This window comes from Amblyraja radiata, chromosome 17, assembly GCF_010909765.2.
Source record: "Amblyraja radiata isolate CabotCenter1 chromosome 17, sAmbRad1.1.pri, whole genome shotgun sequence".
In the NCBI taxonomy this organism is placed as follows: Eukaryota; Metazoa; Chordata; class Chondrichthyes; order Rajiformes; family Rajidae; genus Amblyraja; species Amblyraja radiata.
This window is the reverse complement of record NC_045972.1, coordinates 42,394,903-42,412,345: the sequence shown is the minus strand read 5'-3', so window position 1 is coordinate 42,412,345 and position 17,443 is coordinate 42,394,903.

Genomic DNA, 17,443 nt, shown 5'->3' with positions numbered 1-17,443 from the left:
CCATGCCTCTCATTATCTGTCTCCATGCTGTTCTATAATGGGGAGTGGCATATAAATGATCCACTTTACAGGTTTTGATCTGTTATTCCAAGAGGAAATTTGCTGCCATACGGATCAGCTTCCTGGAAAAGGTAGTGACACACTTGACAACAATATTGCAGCACTATTTTTTTAATGGGTGACACTGACCATTGAAAACACATTTCATCAATGTTTTCCTTTGTACCTGCTCTGAAGATGCATCAAAATGTCCCAACATCAATGAGAAACTTGCAAATAAATACAAAACATCCTACAGTGGCTCCCAAAAAGTCTCTCATCAATAGCCGGCACAACATCAGCTGAAAATCAAAGGGAATAAACAATTTCATTAATATTCCATGCCTCGGCAGCTCGAACCTAAAGAGGGGGGAAAAAAGAACAGTTACAAACATTGTTTTGACAACTGGTATGCTGAAAGGTTATCTCTCAAACCCAACCCTTCAATGTGTGTGCAATTTAAGGAAGTACTTTTCACCAATGTTGATTTAACAGAAAAGCGAGGAACTCAGTCTTTCCAATTCCACTCTGTGCTTAGACTTTAGGCAAATACTTTGAGTAAGGGTGTCATTTTCAATTGTTTTTATGAATGTATGTTACGTGAAACAACCAAGACACATTAAATAGTAGCATTATGATTCACTTTTGGCTATAATATAGTATGTGAAACGAACATCAAAGTGAAACCTCATGATACATCAAAATGATATACGGTTTCACAATCTTCCCTACATGGATAATCCCAATGTTATCTAATTTTTCAGGAGTATATACTTCAAAAATAAGAAAAGGGAACAATAGATAAAAGAGCTACCACCTCAATCTTATCCACCAAGATAATACAACTAATTGCTGATAGGTTGATAAAAGGCACAGAACAGTACTGTACAGGAACAGTCCCTTCGGCCCACAATGTCTGGGGTGAACACACAATGCCAAGTTAAACTAACCTCCTCTGCTTATGCGTGATTTCTATCCCTCCATCCCCTGTATATCCAGGTACCTACCACCTCTTCAAGCCCCTTAAACACTACTATCACTTCTGCCTCCGCCACCATCTCTGACTGGGCACTCCAGGCACCCACCACCCTATGCCCGCACATCTCCTTTAAACTTTGCCCATCCCAACTTAAGGCTAGACCTTGTAGTCTTTGACATTGCCACCCTTAGAAAAAGATTCTGACTGTCTACACTATCTATACTATATATGTATTTCTCATCAGATTACAGCCTCAACTCTGTGTTTCTGCCTACTCTTAATCTTAACCTCCATATCAAGTTAAACCTATCTTTGCCTTAGAAATATTCAGTCTGTTTCTATCACCATTTGAAGAAGAAGGTTCCAAAAACTTACCACTGAACCCAAAGCTGGCGTCTATCTTGTAATAATACATAAAATGATTAGCAAACATATATTTTCATGAACACTGCCTCTCTAAGGAGAAAGTAAATTATGCGTTCATTTCAATGTCTGTGCTTAAGAAATGTCACGATGAACATTTAACTCATTATCTATTCCAGTGCAATTTCTTCCAAAATCATTTTATAACTTAATTTCAGATTACAGAACCATATGAATAAAAGGTCTGATCCACTGCCTTAATAGGGAAGTAATTTGAAAATGTAGGAACAATTGTAGAGTTCTTGAGGATACCAATTAAAGAATTGAACACTTAAACAATTGAGGATAACAATTAAAGTTATCTTTAATTACATGAACTATTGATTACTATCAATCAAAACTTGATTGAGTACAGAGGTATTGGAAAGCTATGCAGATTTGATGTTCAAATGAATCATTATTGAAATTTGCATTAAATTCTTGTGATCTGTTAAGAGCAGTATATACTATTCCAAATGGCCATGCATCAAGTCCGACATTTCACTGCAGTAAAGATAGACATAAAATGCTGGAGTAACTCAGCGGGGCAGGCAGCATCTCTGGAGAGAAGGAATGGGTGACATTTCAGGTCGAGACTGTCCAAAGAAGGGTCTCGACCCAAAACGTCACCCATCCCTTCTCTCCAGAGACGCTGCCTGTCCCGCTGAGTTACTCCAGCATTTTGTGTCTATCTTCGGTGTAAACCAGCATCCGCAGTTCCTTCCTACACATTTCACAGCAGTACTAAGGTAATGGTGGATTAATAAAGTTTCCAAATGAGACATTGAGATTGGGATCAAATCTATCCCGTCAGCATAAAGTATCTCCTCAAACCATTCTGATGGTGAATATTTATCCTTTAACCAAACGTTTGTAGATAAAGTCTACTGTTTTTTTTCCTCATAACCAAGCCTACTTCACCTTAGCATGACATAAAAGTTATTAAATCCTTTATGGAGGTTTTTTTTTCTTGATTGGTGAACTTAAACTTATTCCATTACATTTAAGGGTCTCGACCCGAAACGTTGCCTATTTCCTTCGCTCCATAGATGCTGTCTCACCCGCTGAATTTCTCCAGCATTTTTGTCTACCTTCGATTTTGCAGCATCTGCAGTTCCTTCTTAACCATTACACACTTTGGTCACTCAATGAGCATTTTGCAAATTGTATAAAATGGAAACCGCCTAAATAAATCAGACAAAAAGGCAAAGGTTTTACTTTGCATAATAACTATTTATTCCCTATCATCAATAATGTCATTTGTTTCATCCATTAGTTTGACATGAAATCCAAAGAAGACAAGTTCAGGAAATTGATTTCCAATTAGCTAAACTCAAACTATTAATTGGTTAATTGCTGTTGTACATCTTAACACTTTTAGAAAACCATCTACAACATCTGACTTTGTTAGCTAGAAGCACTGTAAACGGCAGCAACAGACTGGGCAGGAGGAATTGACTGGTCTGAAATGTGTGCCGATTACTTCAATCTATGGAGACCACCATTTAGTTATCTGCAAACCACAAAGTGCCAGAGGAACTCAGCAGGTCAGGCAGCATCTGGGGAGGGAATGTACATGTGACATTTTAGATCGGGACCATTTATTATCAGTTAAATATTGAAATTTGTATCATAACTGTGAACTTCGATGAAAATACAGGGCTGAAGTGCTCACATGGTCACATATGGTCACAGTTCTTCTTCTTCTTCTTCTTCTTCTTCTTTCATGTGGCGTGCACAGCCTAAAGTTGTTGGACAACTTGTTCTATTTGATCTTCCGTTTGTGCACGCCGAGTTGATTGCATTAGTCGAAACAGGGCGGACCACGTGAAGGTTGCAATCTTCCACCCCGTCACAGTTCAATGGAGTTTATTTGTCACATGTTCAACTGCACAGTGAAATTCTTTTTGCATATATTACGTGTGTTGGCACTGCCATTTTTTGAGCCATTATTTTAGGTCCAAAGTCCGGTCGGCACACATGCTCGATGTACTGGAGCAGTTCCTGCGAACCGAAGTCCCTCTCCACTCCTTGCCCAGCCATCTTTGTGGCCTGGGAGCGCATCCTGCAGCCGACCTTGAAGGCGCTGGAGGCAATACCCCGGTTCGCCCTTGCTCCTCACGTCCGACTTCCCCAGCTCCCTTCCAGACACGTCGACCGACGAGCCTTCGGGCAAGTTCCCGATCCCGACAACCGACGAGCTGGATTATCATGGTATATTTTCTATAATTCAACCATCCCAAAACAGATGCAATCCTATTCTTTAGAATGAAATCGATATGGAAGTATTGCTAAAGTTCTGGTGCATTCCCAGACCCAAATAAAACTGTTTTAAATATTGATCAATGTTGTGCCTGAATATGGTTTACATCCTTTTGTGACTTAATGCCACAAGCATCCAATGTGTGTTCTCACATCATTTAGTTGTAGTAATTTAATCCATTATTACAAACAGTAGACAGTCGGCATTGCAAGGCATTTAAGTGAGTCCGCATATACTATTTTTTGCAAAATAATGACAAAGAAATTGTCTTACATTTTTCCTGCAGCAAGTCAGAATTTTACCACGATATTCCGAATTTCAAAATAATAAATGGCATTGCCACAGGGCAAAGTGTTTTATGCAATTGGAGTAATATTCTCTGTCACTAACACTTATCATCGCCATATTTATAAAAAATTATCTTTGCACATTTCAAACAGATAACAATATTTCCAAAAATTTCAAATGAAATAGAGTAATTCTAATTTTAACTAAAATATTTTGGTGATTTAGAAGCAAACTATTTAATCCTTCAAACGTGCACACGCATAAAATGAGTGGAATAAACATACTAATTTACTGTTAATTGTGTATAGTGCTTTTCATAGAACATAGAACAGTACAGTGCAGGAACAGGCCCTTCGGCCCATAAGTTCCATACTAAACACGATGTCAAGTAAAACTAATCTCTGCCTGCACGTGATCCATAATCACTCCATTCCCTGCATATCCATCTGCCTATCTAAAAACCTCCTAAATGCCATTATTGTAACTGCCTCCAATACCACCGGGCGGCACGGTGGCAGAACGGCAGAGATGTTACCTTACAGAGCTTTCAGCTCCGGAAACCCGAGTTCGATCCCGACTATGGGTATGTATGGAGTTTGTACATTCTCCCCATGGCTTTTCTCCGAGATCTTTGGTTTCCTCCCACATTCCAAAGACGTACAGATTTGTTGGTTAATTGGCTTGGTGTAAGTGCAAAGAGTCCCTGGTGTGTGTAGGATAGTGTTAATGCGCGGACTTGGTGGGCCGAAGGGCCTGTTTCCGCGCTGTATCTCTAAACTAAACCAAACTAAACTATCCCAGGCAGTGCGTTCCAGGCACCCACCCACCACTCTCTGTAAAAAAAAACTCGCCCTGTACACCTCCTTTAAAGGTTCCCTCTTTCACCTTATAGCTGTGCACTGGTCTTTGACATTTCCACTATGGGAAAAATGTTCTGACTGGCAACCCTTTCCAACGCTCCAGAGAAAGCAACACACATTTTATTCGAATGTTGTACATTATTAAAACTGTGTCGAAGAACAAAACATTTGACAAATATTAATAGAATATTTAAGCTGATCAAAATAACAACAGGGCAATAAAAAGTACTTTTCGATGTACATCCAGAATATGTAGGGGGTTAAATTAGTATAAGAATCCTTGAAAAGCACAGATGGAGATCTGTAGTATTTTCAGTGAAGTGAACAAAGCCAAAAAGTTCATTAAATTATTTTTTTCATGTGAAGAATTTTGGTAGACTTAATTGGGATTTATCATTTATCCTACTTGAACTCGTCAGCAAAAGTATCAGTAATTATCCAGATATCAAGGAGAATAGGTTGAAAAGTATTCTTTAACCAGAGCAAGAGAAGCTTTCATTCAAATAAGGGAGAGGCAAATGCAGCTTAAAGGGATATTAAATAAACAGTTGGTGCAGGTAAAAGCTAGAAGACAAACTAATGGGCTGAGTTTGCTGCTGTAAATTCTGCGAACATAAAGAATATTTTTTTAGAGTTTGTCCCTACAAGTAAAAAACATGCTAATAATTATAGTTCATCATTTCATGCATCATTGAATCACTCTGTGAACACATGTATCCTTGCTAGCGATGAGAAGAAGAGTGCACTGGAGTGAGTCTGGGAGAGAAAAGGTGCAGAGGTAGAGCATTGCAAGTAAGGAGATGTGAGGATATTATCGGATCAGTATAACTCTGATAAGGTCCTTGAACTTTTTGTGATGTTCCACCCTTTGTTCTCCACAACTCTATCCTTGGCACCAATCTTCTTGCATTTAGAAACATAGAAACATAGGAAATAGGTGCAGGAGTAGGCTATTCGGCTCTTTGAGTCAGCACCGCCATTCAATCGAGAGTCAGCACCCCGTTCCTGCTTTTCCCCCATATCCCTTGATTCCTTTAGCCCTAAGAGCTATATCTAACTCTCTCTTGAAAAAACATCCAGTGAATTGGCATCCACTGCCTTTGTGGCAGAGAATTCCACAGATTCATAACTCTCTGGGTGAAATTTTTTTTTCCTCGTCTCAGTCCTAAATGGCCTCTCCCTTATTCTTATTTGTTTGGGTTTCTGCCCCTTGATGGATATCGAAAACAGGTCGCTGCAGCCTATCCAAGATACAATAAGTCTTCGCAAGTTATTTGATGTATTTTTTGCATCCCAATCACTTTCTGGATTTATGGTACTTATAATGCATTTTTTATGTTATTTTCTATCGGAACTCCCAAGTCCGTCTGATCCAGAATCGAGTCGTGGAAACACTTTAAACAAAAGGACTTGGTATATTCTTGACATATATGAACACACATCAAAGAAAGGAGCAAAGGAACTGTGCAAAGATACTCTTCTCCTTTGCTTTCTTCAAAATCCTTTTGATTCAAAGCACAGTTAGAAGCAGTTAACCTTTTATCTGGAATTTGTCTGGGTACGAAATGCAATGACAGTGGGGAATATTTCATGAAACGTGCATTTAAAATAAGTGCTTATAATGGTGTTTGAGAAATTAAAATTCATAAATTAAAGCGACTGTATCAAGAGTACTCTAATGCATGTTAGGTACTCCAAGAATTCAATGTCACTTTATTGTCACATGATCATAGGTACAGTGAAATGCTTTGTTTTGTATTCACCTGGTACAGGTAACATCATATAGCAGACCTCGCCTAGGCAGTAACTATATGATATGGTTTATCGTACATGAAACAGATTATGCCAATTATGTTAATTATGTTCCAATTTGGCTCCGGCAATCTGCAACAAATACTGGAATACCATATCCAAAATAAAATTACCAAAGAAAGTGCACGCTGGCACAATGGTAGACTTGCTGCCTTACAGCTCCAGAGACCAGGGTTCGATCCTGATCGTGGGTGCTGTCTGTATGGTGTTTGTACGTTCTCCCTGCGACTGCGTGGGTTTTCTCTGGGTGCCTCGGTTCCCTCCCACATTCCAAAGACGTACAGGTTTGCAGGTTAATTGGCTTCAGTAAAATTGTAAATTGTCCCAAGTGTGTGTAGGAGAGTGTTCGTGTAACGGGAATCGCTGGTCGGCGCGGACCTGTTTCTACGCTGTAGCTCTAAACTGAACTAAACTAAACATGGTTACAATAGCTCCTCAATGAGCTGCCGTTCCCGCTGCCTTGGAAAGCAGATGCATTCTTCTTCTAATTAGCTTGTTGGAATGTGATTTGCATTGCATGCCTTAGATTATATTTAATTTCAACAATGTCCTAAAAGCCTGAAATGGAAGCTGGCCTACTTTCAAGTTTGACCCCTGCTTTCAGTACGCTGAGGCCTTTGGTGACCTCGTGGCTCCCTATTTCAATCAACCATTATTCTTCCTACATCCTTTAAACCATACTTTCTCCGAGATGGAAACTCTATAATGCCCCACAGAAATATCAATTTCACTATTCGTGGGACATGCCAATTTTAATTAAGTGCAAATTCCTCCAAGAGTTTGTAACAAGAGCAAAGTAATTAGAGCTTAGTTTAGTTTGGAGATACAGCATTGAAATATGTCCTTCGGCCCTCAGAGTCCGCGCTGACCAGCGATCCCCGTAGACTAACACTATCCAACACACTAGGGACAATTTGCAATTTTTACCAAAGTCAATTAACCTACAACCTGTACGCCTTTGGAGTGTGGTAAGAAACCGGAGCACCTGGGGAAAACCCACGCAGTCACGGGGAGAACGTACAAACTCAGTACAGGCAGCACCCGTAGTCAGGATCGAACCCGGCTCTCTGGTTGCTGTAAGACAGCAACTCCACTGCTGCGCCACCGTGCTACCTTAATATATATTTTTTTGCATTATTAATTAACAGACTAATTGAAATTCATGAGCAAATACATGGGAGAAAATGTAATAGTCATTTGTTCTTACATAAAGACAAGGGGGGAAAAAACACCACCTGGACTCCACATTCTCATAAAACTCCTTCATAATCAAAGTATTTCCTGCCTATCCGTGGAATCTTTTTGAAGATTATGCTATTCATAACTTGGCCATAAACCATGCAGCAGATACAGAGTGAGCCACAACATTGTAGTAAGCAAGAGGACAAAGGATGGCCACTGTGGTGACTTGATGTTTCCTTTCCATTTTCAATCAAAAACCACAACAATGTTAGCATGGAATCAATTAACATTATCTGAGTTGGTGTTTTTAACCCACGATAAAAAAAAGTAAAAACCCATTCGAAATGTGAAACAGACACCGATGAGTTTGCCAAATTGAGGTTTACTGGATTTAGCCAATTAGCTTTATCAGCAGCACCGTGTCAGCCAGCAGAAGGCACCGAGAGAAAACTACAGTCAGCAGCTCTCCAACATCAAAGACAATTGGATAGAATAGTTGGAAACAATAAACTGATAACATTAGCGCAACAGCTCATTATAAGTATTAAAAATAAAACTTATACATTAGGAAAGTCAACTTTGATTAGAAGCTGACAAAGGTGATATACAGTCGAAAGTTCTTTTTTAAATTGATAATGAGGAATCAGAAATGATAAGCTCCACTGAGTACCACTGCATGTTATGTTGAAATATTTTTAGCTCTCTCAGAGAAAATCTCAGAGTTGATCCATTATCTAAGCAATAAAGAGCAATGAAATGCGCCTCACAAATCAATGAAAAGTCACTTAATCTCAGTGCATTGACTGAACCTTTTACACTAATACATTTTCAAAAGTGTTCATTCCATTTCAGCTACTAAAACGATCAGTCGCTAACGTATTTTGTGAAATATATAGTTTCAGGATAGTTCACAAACATCTGAGGCAAGGAATATAGTTTGTTCATTGGATTAGTCAGTGAAATCAAACCTAGAGAATAACAATCTTAAATTTAGCGATTTATTGTAGAGATTTAGAGATACGGTTTGGAAACAGGCCCATTCGACCCACTGAGTCCATGCCAACCAGCGATTACACTGTACACTAGCCTACACACCAAGGGTAATTTACAATTTACAATTTGTAACAAAGCCGATTAACCTGTACATCTTTGGAATGTGGGAGAAAACCCACGCGGTCACAGAGGAAACGTACAAACTCCGTACAGACGGCACCCATAGTCAGGATCTAACCCGGGTCTCTGGCGCTGTAAGGCAGCAACTCTACCGCTGCGCCACTGTGCCACTGTATGTCTATTTCCCTAGCTCACCAACAAGCCCCTTTGCCTAGGAAGGAAATACAGATGTTGGTTTTCACCGAGGATAGACACAAAATGCTGGAGTAATTCAGCAGGACACGTATCATCTCTGGAGAGAAGGAATAGGTGACGTTTCTACTTCAGACTGGGACTCTTTTGTCTGTCTGATTTTACGGTTTAGGTTTTTCTTATGACACCAAACCAGCATCTGCATTTCCGCATCTCTCTCTCTCTCTCTCTCTCTCTCTCTCTCTTGCAGGTAGTTCACTTTGTCTTGGTTACCCCATTTGTTTGTATGGCTTGCACATCATCATCGAACGAATGTAGAGTGAACAATTTCTAAATTTGAGAAGGATTCTCCACATTTCCTCTCATTTGAGAGAGCCAAAAGTTTAAAGGTCAATAGAGGACATATGAATGATTGATACTCCTTCCTGTATTTTTCTTGAAACAGTCAAACAATAAAGATTATGTCAACGCACCTCTTGATAGGCAGAACCTGCACAGCAATTCAGGGAAGAGATCTTTAGCCACTAGGAGGAGACATTTGAGCAAAACTATTGTGAAGACTTGCCCTAGATCCCTACTGTAATTTTACTGTCAGATTCATCCAATTTCTGAAGATAGTCGGGGATATAGCCTTACAGAGATCCTGCAACATGCCCTCCTCTTCCCAGCAGAGGGAGTTAAGGCTGAGAATTGATGCCAGAAGTTCCTCTTTATTAAGTTTTAGAACTTCAGGTGGGACACTATCTGCTCCAGGGACCTTGTTGTGTTTTAAATGACACATGGACCTTTTAACCTCTTACCAAGCAGGTGTAATGGCACGTCTGAACAAAACAGCAAGGAGATTGATGGAGCCAAGTCACTTGCAGTGAAGGCAGGGTCACAGCTGAGCAATTCTTCAAAGTGCTCCATTCAACAAATACTAACCATCTGTGTAGGATGGATCTGCAGATGCTGGCTTACACCGAAGATAGTCACAAAATACTGGAGTAACTCAGCGGGACAGGCAGCATCCCTGGAGAGAAGGAATAGGTGACATTTCGGGTCGCAACCCTTCTTCAGACTGAAGAATCAGAGTCTGAAGAAGGGTCTCGACCCAAAACGTCACCCATTCCTCTCTCCAGAGATGCTGCCTGTCCTGCTAAAATACTGACCATCTATCTAATTTTGTAAAGCTCACTGTCCTACTTGGCTCCCACAGGCTGGGCCTTTGGGTGTCTATGCATGCCAGCCTTGACAGCACTGAGGAATCCTCTTCTGGTCATCAACGGGCGATCAAATTCCTTGTGCTCCATTCATCCATCATGTGGTTCTTTAGAGTGCAAGGTTTTCTTTGGACCTTGGCCCCCAGGTGCCTATAGAATTTTACTTCGGAGTCACGTGAGTGATTCCGTGAAGAACCCGCTCAGCACGCATGCGCGGTATTACGTTCAGCAGAGCAACAGCGGCGCAGCGCGAGTCAGGCGCTCCCGCTACGGAGGTGAAAGAACGGACGGTCAGGTAAGCTCTGAGGTCGGGGTTTTCTTTCGCAGGGAGCCTTCTGCTTTCAGGCAGAGAAGAAAGGCTCTTAGGCAAACCTGTCCCCCGCTCGACTCCATGGAGGAGCGTTCCATCGGGGGGGGGGGCAGCAACAAGGCGGTAGGACCGCTTACCCGGCGCTCCGCTATTCCCCGACACCGCGCTGGAAGTAAAAAGCCACGGAAGAGGCGTCCGGCTGGTGGCTTCCGACTTGTCGGACGGGGACGTCTCTCCACCCACACGGGGGGGAAAGACAGCCGCCTGAACAGACCTGTCCCCCGCTCGACTCCACGGAGGAGCGTTCCATCTGGGGGGGGCAGCAACAAGGCGGTAGGACCGCTTACCGGGCGGTCCGCTATTTCCCCGACACCGCGCCGAGCCCAGCCCGCTAGCGCCTGAGCAGCGGGCTGGAAGTAAAGCCACGGAAGACGCGTCCGGCCGGTGGCTTCCGACTTGTCGGACGGGGACGTCTCTCCACCGGCCCGGGGGAGAGACAGCCGCCTGAGCCGCTGGAGCGGTTCCTGGAGCAGGAGCTCCAGCGAGATGCGCTTGTGAGGGGCGCTCTCGCAGGGGGGAGTTCAGGCACTCCCTCCACAGTGCCTTCTGCACTGTCCATTGCTTCCTCCTTACCCGAGGGTAGCTTTGGTGACCAGGACTGGGCTGGTCAAGAAGAGGGGACGATGGCTGAAGATCTCGGGAGTATGCAAGGGGTGCAGGAACAGGAAGAGCTGCTAGGTGTGGTGGACCGCTATGTGGCAACCCCACGTGCAGGAGGCCGTTCAAGGCCCTACAGGAGAGGTGGCAGCTCCAGAGAACTGTGAGTCCCTTAAAGTGCTGGCTGTAAACAGCCAAAAGTGGGGGCACGTTGGGGCAAACATTCGGAACCAGGAGCTAAAACTGCAGCGGATCCTCAGGCTCCTGACGTCAGCCATCATATCATCTGCTCGTTCTGTGGACCAATATGGAGATGACCACAACCTTCGTAAACAAATCATAAGACCTGCCATAAAATCCTAAATTTGCAGGGTTGTGCAAAACCCCAGCCACTGAGTCAGACCCACTGCTCTTTGGCAAAAACCTCACAAAGCATATGAAGGATATGGAGAGGCCTTAACAAGCTTTCGGTCTCATGAGGGCAGACCCCGGGACGAGCAAAACCAAAAACAATAAGCAGCAGCACCCCATCGCGTCCATCAGTCGACGTCTACCATATGGGACTGATGAAAGCTCGGGGTCCGCATTCTATCACCGAAAGTCTTCTTTAGACCAGGGCCCAGAGCGGACCCCATGGAAAATGTGCCACCACCCAACGTCACCGCCACGTCAGACAACGTGCAACACTCGTTGGACCGGCAGGAAACAGAAGAATACCCAGAACCATGGAGGTAGGTGGGTCTGGTTCCTACCAGCATATCGAGTAATACTAACACATGGGAGTCTATCATGAGTGATCAGTATATACTCAATGGCATTAGTGGATACTGTAGATGGTTTATGCATACCCGTATCTCATTTTTTCCTTTTTTCAACGTGGCGACCATGGTGGAGACCCTGTAGTCTCCTCCCTTTGTTCCTCCCACTAGGTTCCAGTATGCCTGAAGACTGGATGCAGTCAGTGCTGAGACGTGTGTGCCATGTGCTATAATAAACTACCAGTAAAGGTTACAGTGTGTCAGACATCACTCCTTTACAGATACAAATACAATTCATACTAGAAAAATTGCCACCAGGTCAACATTCACCCCAGAGGGTATTTTTCCCCTCTCCGTTAAAGAAACGAGAGGGAGAAGCTGAACTGGTGAGACTAATTACAAAGGGTATCATGGGAAAACCTGAATCCTTGCTATTCGTATCAAATATATTCACTAAACCCAAAAAGGATGGTGGATGTCGCATCATCATTGACTTAACTTCACTAAATATGTTTGTGAAGCATATACATTTCAAAATGGAAACAGTTGTTACTGCCAAACAACTAAATTCCAAAGGATACTTCATAGCAAGCATTGATCTTAAAGATGTTTACTATTTAGTACCATTCGCAAGGATCATCGCAGATACCTGAAATTTACCTGGATGGGGAAGCTATAGCAATTTAAAGCGTTACCCAATGGGTTCACATCAGCCCAAGATTGTTCACCAAGACACTAAAACCAGCTCTGGCAATATTCAGAAGACAAAAACATATTGTCATGGCATATCTTGATGATATCTTAAATGGTAGGCAAGGCCATGGAATTGACTATGTTAGCTGTATCAGCTACAAAACAGTTATTCGAAACCCTGGGATTGTCTTACATCCAGATAAATCTAAGTTGAAGCCATCCACAATCATGGACTACTTGGGCTTCACAATTAATTCAGTCTACGTGACTGTAACATTGCCAAGAGACAAAATAGTTGAATTGGCACAATCATGCAACAATTTAATGGTCAACAAACTACCAACTACTCGACAAGTAACAGAGTAATTGGGAAAATGGTAGCAGCATTTTCCGGCTAAATAATTCGGACCTTTGCACCAAAAACGACATACAGGTCATTATGATCGTGTCATGAAGTTACCCACTGAAGCAATATCAGAACTACAGTGGTGGGCAAAAAACGTTTGGCATAGTTTACAGCCCTATTATCATCACTAACCCTATGTTAGTTATCCAAACAGATGCCAGTGCTCAAGACTGGGGAGCAACTAACTCTATATCTAGCACAGGTAATAGATGGACTAACCCGGAGTCATCATTACCACTTACACTGGGCATTAATTATCTAGAGATGGGTGACTTTTATGGTTTAAAGCATATGCACAAATATGCATCACTTGCATGTACGGTTACAAATAGATAAATACTACGGTGGTGGCCTACATTAACCATATGGACGGCATAAAATCGGTAGCATGCGACAAGTTGGTCAACACAATTTGGCAATGGTGTGTCGAAAGACATATTTGGCTATCAGCAACTTACCTGCCAGGTAAGCTAAATACAGTGGCAGACACCAGGCCACGTAAATTTAATGACAACATCGAATGGATGTTAAAACCCAATTTTTTTTTTCTCGCAAAAGTCATCAAGCAATATGGCACGCCAGATATCGATTTATTTGCATCAAGGCTAAATCACCAGGTACCTATGTATGTCACTTGGGAACCAGACCCTGAGGCAGCAGCGGTAGATGCGTTCGCGCTGGATTGGGGAAATTCTTCTTCTATGCATTTCCTCCCTTCTGCCTCATCAGTCGGGGACTACGCACAATACAAATGGACTTTCGTCAGCAGCGGCCTCTGCAGTCCGTCTGCGTTTTTATTATTTTATGTCTATGTTTTTATGTAGTTTTTGTTATTTTTTGTTGGGGTATGTGTGTGGGGGGGTGGGGGTGGTGTGGGGGGGGGAGGGGGTAACTTTTAAATCTCTCCCTGCACGGGAGACCCGACCTTCTCTTTGTCGGGTCTCCGTTGTCGTTGGGGCTGCAACGAGGAGCGGCCTCCAACAGGAAGACCGGGGGCTGTGGTGCCGACTACTCACCTCACCGTCGTGGAGCTGGCCAAGTCCAGAGCGGGTGGAGCGGTGGTGGACGCTGCTACGGCCCGACCTCCGGAGATTCGGTGGCTGCAACTGCGGGTTTGGCGGACGGCGGCACCGGGAGCCCGCGGGTCCCTGGAGGGAGACCGCTTTTCAGGGCTTCCGCAACGGCGACATCTCCCGCCCGAGTTGCGGGGTTGAAGAGCTCCTGGAGCGGGGCCTTACAGCACCGCCCCGCGCGGCTTGGAATGGCCGCGGGACTGCGAGCGCACGCCGGGGGCTCTAACATCAAGAACCCGGTGTGCGACCTTGCATCACCCGGCGTGGCTTTAATGGCCGCGGGACAATTCGTCATCGCCCGCCGGGGGCTTTGACTTTGACATCGGGGGGGAGAGTGCAGTGGAGAGATAAGTTTTTTTGGCCTTCCATCACAGCAATGTGATGGATGTTTATGTAAATTATGTTGTGTCTTGGGTCTATTTGTTTGTAATGTATGGCTGCAAGGGGTCCAAATGACAATAAATTGAATTGTATTGTATTGTATTGTATTGTATTTTGATAGTACCCGACTGGCCTACGCAGCCATGGTTCCCAATACTCCATGACATGGTTGTTGAAACTCCGATGGTATTCCCCAGTGACCCAGAGTTATTAACACCCAGTGTCGGGCACAAGCCACCCGTGCCATGAAAAAATCAAACTCCTGGGTTGCAGATTCTGCACAAACCACTTCTGGGACTGGGATTATCAGAACAAACCGTCGACACCATGTCAGCATCCCTACGAACATCCACTAAAAAACAGCACTTGTCCAGCATCAAAAAATGGGAGAAGTACTGCTTGGATACAGGTACCACCTACACAACCGCTACAGTTACCAACGTACTGGAATTCCTGGCGAACCTTCACCACGATGAAGGACTCAGCTACAGAGCCATCAACACAGCTAGAAGTGCCCTGTCTGTCTATTTAAAACCAGCTCCAGGACAACAGGCCATGGGGTCCCACCTGGTGGTCAAACTAATGAAGGGTATTTACAACTCTAACCCCCTAGACCAAGGTACACCCATACATGGGATGTCAGTGTGGTCCTGACATACCTCAGGGGATAGCCACCAGCCAGATCCCTCAACCTGGAACAATCTATGCTCAAAACACTCATGTTGATGGCACTTGTATCTGCACAGAGGGTCCAGTCACTACACCTATTGCGACTGGACAGCATGCTCACAGCTCCAGACCAGATCTCTGTCGTTATCCAGGGAATGATCAAACAGAGCAGACCAGGAACACCTAATCCAGTCGTGGAATCGAGGGATTACATGCCCTCCGCTCCCACCCTCAATAATATGGATCAAACTGATAAACTGATGTCTCCTTGTCTTTACTAAGTTTACTTCAATAACTGTGTCTATCTGTGATTCCACACCGCTGCTTTGAAGTATGCCGCGCATGCGTGCTGAGCGGGTTCTTCACGTAATCCCTCATCGTAACTCCTCGTAAAATACAGATCAAACTTCAAACTGGTAAGTTCTCGTTTAATCTTACTATTTTATTGCGTATGCAGCAAAGAGATGACTGATTTTCAAGGTGGACAATTACATCACCTTTGTCATGAACAAAGGCTGTTCTAATGGGCAAGTACACGGCCTGTTTCGCTAAAGTCTAAAGTCATAATCACAAGACCGTCTTTTAAATCATAATCACAAGACCGGGTTTTGTAATTTCCTGATGTAGACATATCGACTAGTTGCTGGAATGCAGGGGATTTTTTTTAATAACCATTTGCATCGATAATGAAACCAACATTTGTGGTCTCCTGCATGAGGTTGTAAGGTGACGAGAGTTAAAGAGAGAAGTGGCAAAGAACAACGCCTCGGCTGATGGAGGAAGTGGAACAGCAGGACGAGAGAATGAAAATGGCACTGGTTGGACGAAGCCATCAGGTCTTTGATTCCGAATAGTTCTCTGCAAGGACACAACGGAAAATCACATTCCATCTTCCCCATCACACTGCATTGGTTATTCTTTATTCAGGTGCTGATCCGATCTACATTCGAGAGCCATGAATGAATCAATCCCCATCATTCTGTCACGCAATATGTTCCAGATGCCAATCCCTTGCTGAGCAAAAAAAGCTTTTCCACATGTCACCTGTGGGTTCTTCTTTTTAAACACCCAAATCTTAACCTTTCCAACAAGAATAATCTGCACCGAGAGAAAAGATTTGGGCAAAGAAATAAAAGTGGTGCATAATGCTGCTTGGATTACTTTCATTACTCCAAAGGTCACTGCCTCCAGCATCTCCAAAACAGCATAGGGAGAGTAAATTGTGCTCCATCCTCTTCCTCTTCCAGAAACCAGTCCTACAAAGAGCCATGCATGCCTTTTCTACTCCCATTCCCAGTATCATCCTACGTCTTACAATTCCACTTTAAGGGCAAACTAACCCAAAAACGTTTTTGCTGATAATGATGTGTGCACTAGATGCAGAGTTTTTTTGTTATTGCCACAGTAAACGTCAGGGCCATGGATCTCTGCATCTCTCTCATCAGAGAGGGAAGGAGGAGTTCATAAGTGATAGGAGCAGAATTAGGCCATTCGGCCCATCAAGTCTACTCTGCCAATCAATCATGGCTGATCTACCTTTCCCTCTCAACCCCATTCTCCTGCCTTCTCTCCATAACCCCGGACACCACAACTAATCGAGATTGTCTCCAAAGCAGGCATACCTCGAGCAGATTTCACAGTGGAGCAGTCAATATGTAGAAACAAGGAATTGGAGAGGCTGGTTTATAAAAAAAAAAGGACCTAAAGTGGTGGAGTAACTCAGCGGGTAAGGCAGCATCTCTGGAGAACATGGATAGTTGGTGTTTTGGGTCTGGACCCTTCTTTAGACAGAATTTACTGGAAATGCCTGATACCAGGAAGCATTGATGTAACTGGCTGTGGCACCAGCATGCAGCAATAGAATGATGGGTGATGGATATGAAATGTTTCAAAAAGAAACATGCTGTTGCAATGTTAACACAGCCTTTACGTTGTATTTTCGAAAAACCTGGAAGAGTGTTTATGGCCATTTATGCCTTCTATTGAATCATTGCCTTTCTAATCAGACATGGTCTGAGTATTCATTGAATGACCATGTTGGGTTACACACTAATGGGTTCCATACCATGTTGAACCTGATCAATTTCCATTATAAAGGCCCATTTAAGGTTGTTCATGTGGATTTCATGGATAGAGTGGGAATCAAATGACTTCCTTGTCTGAA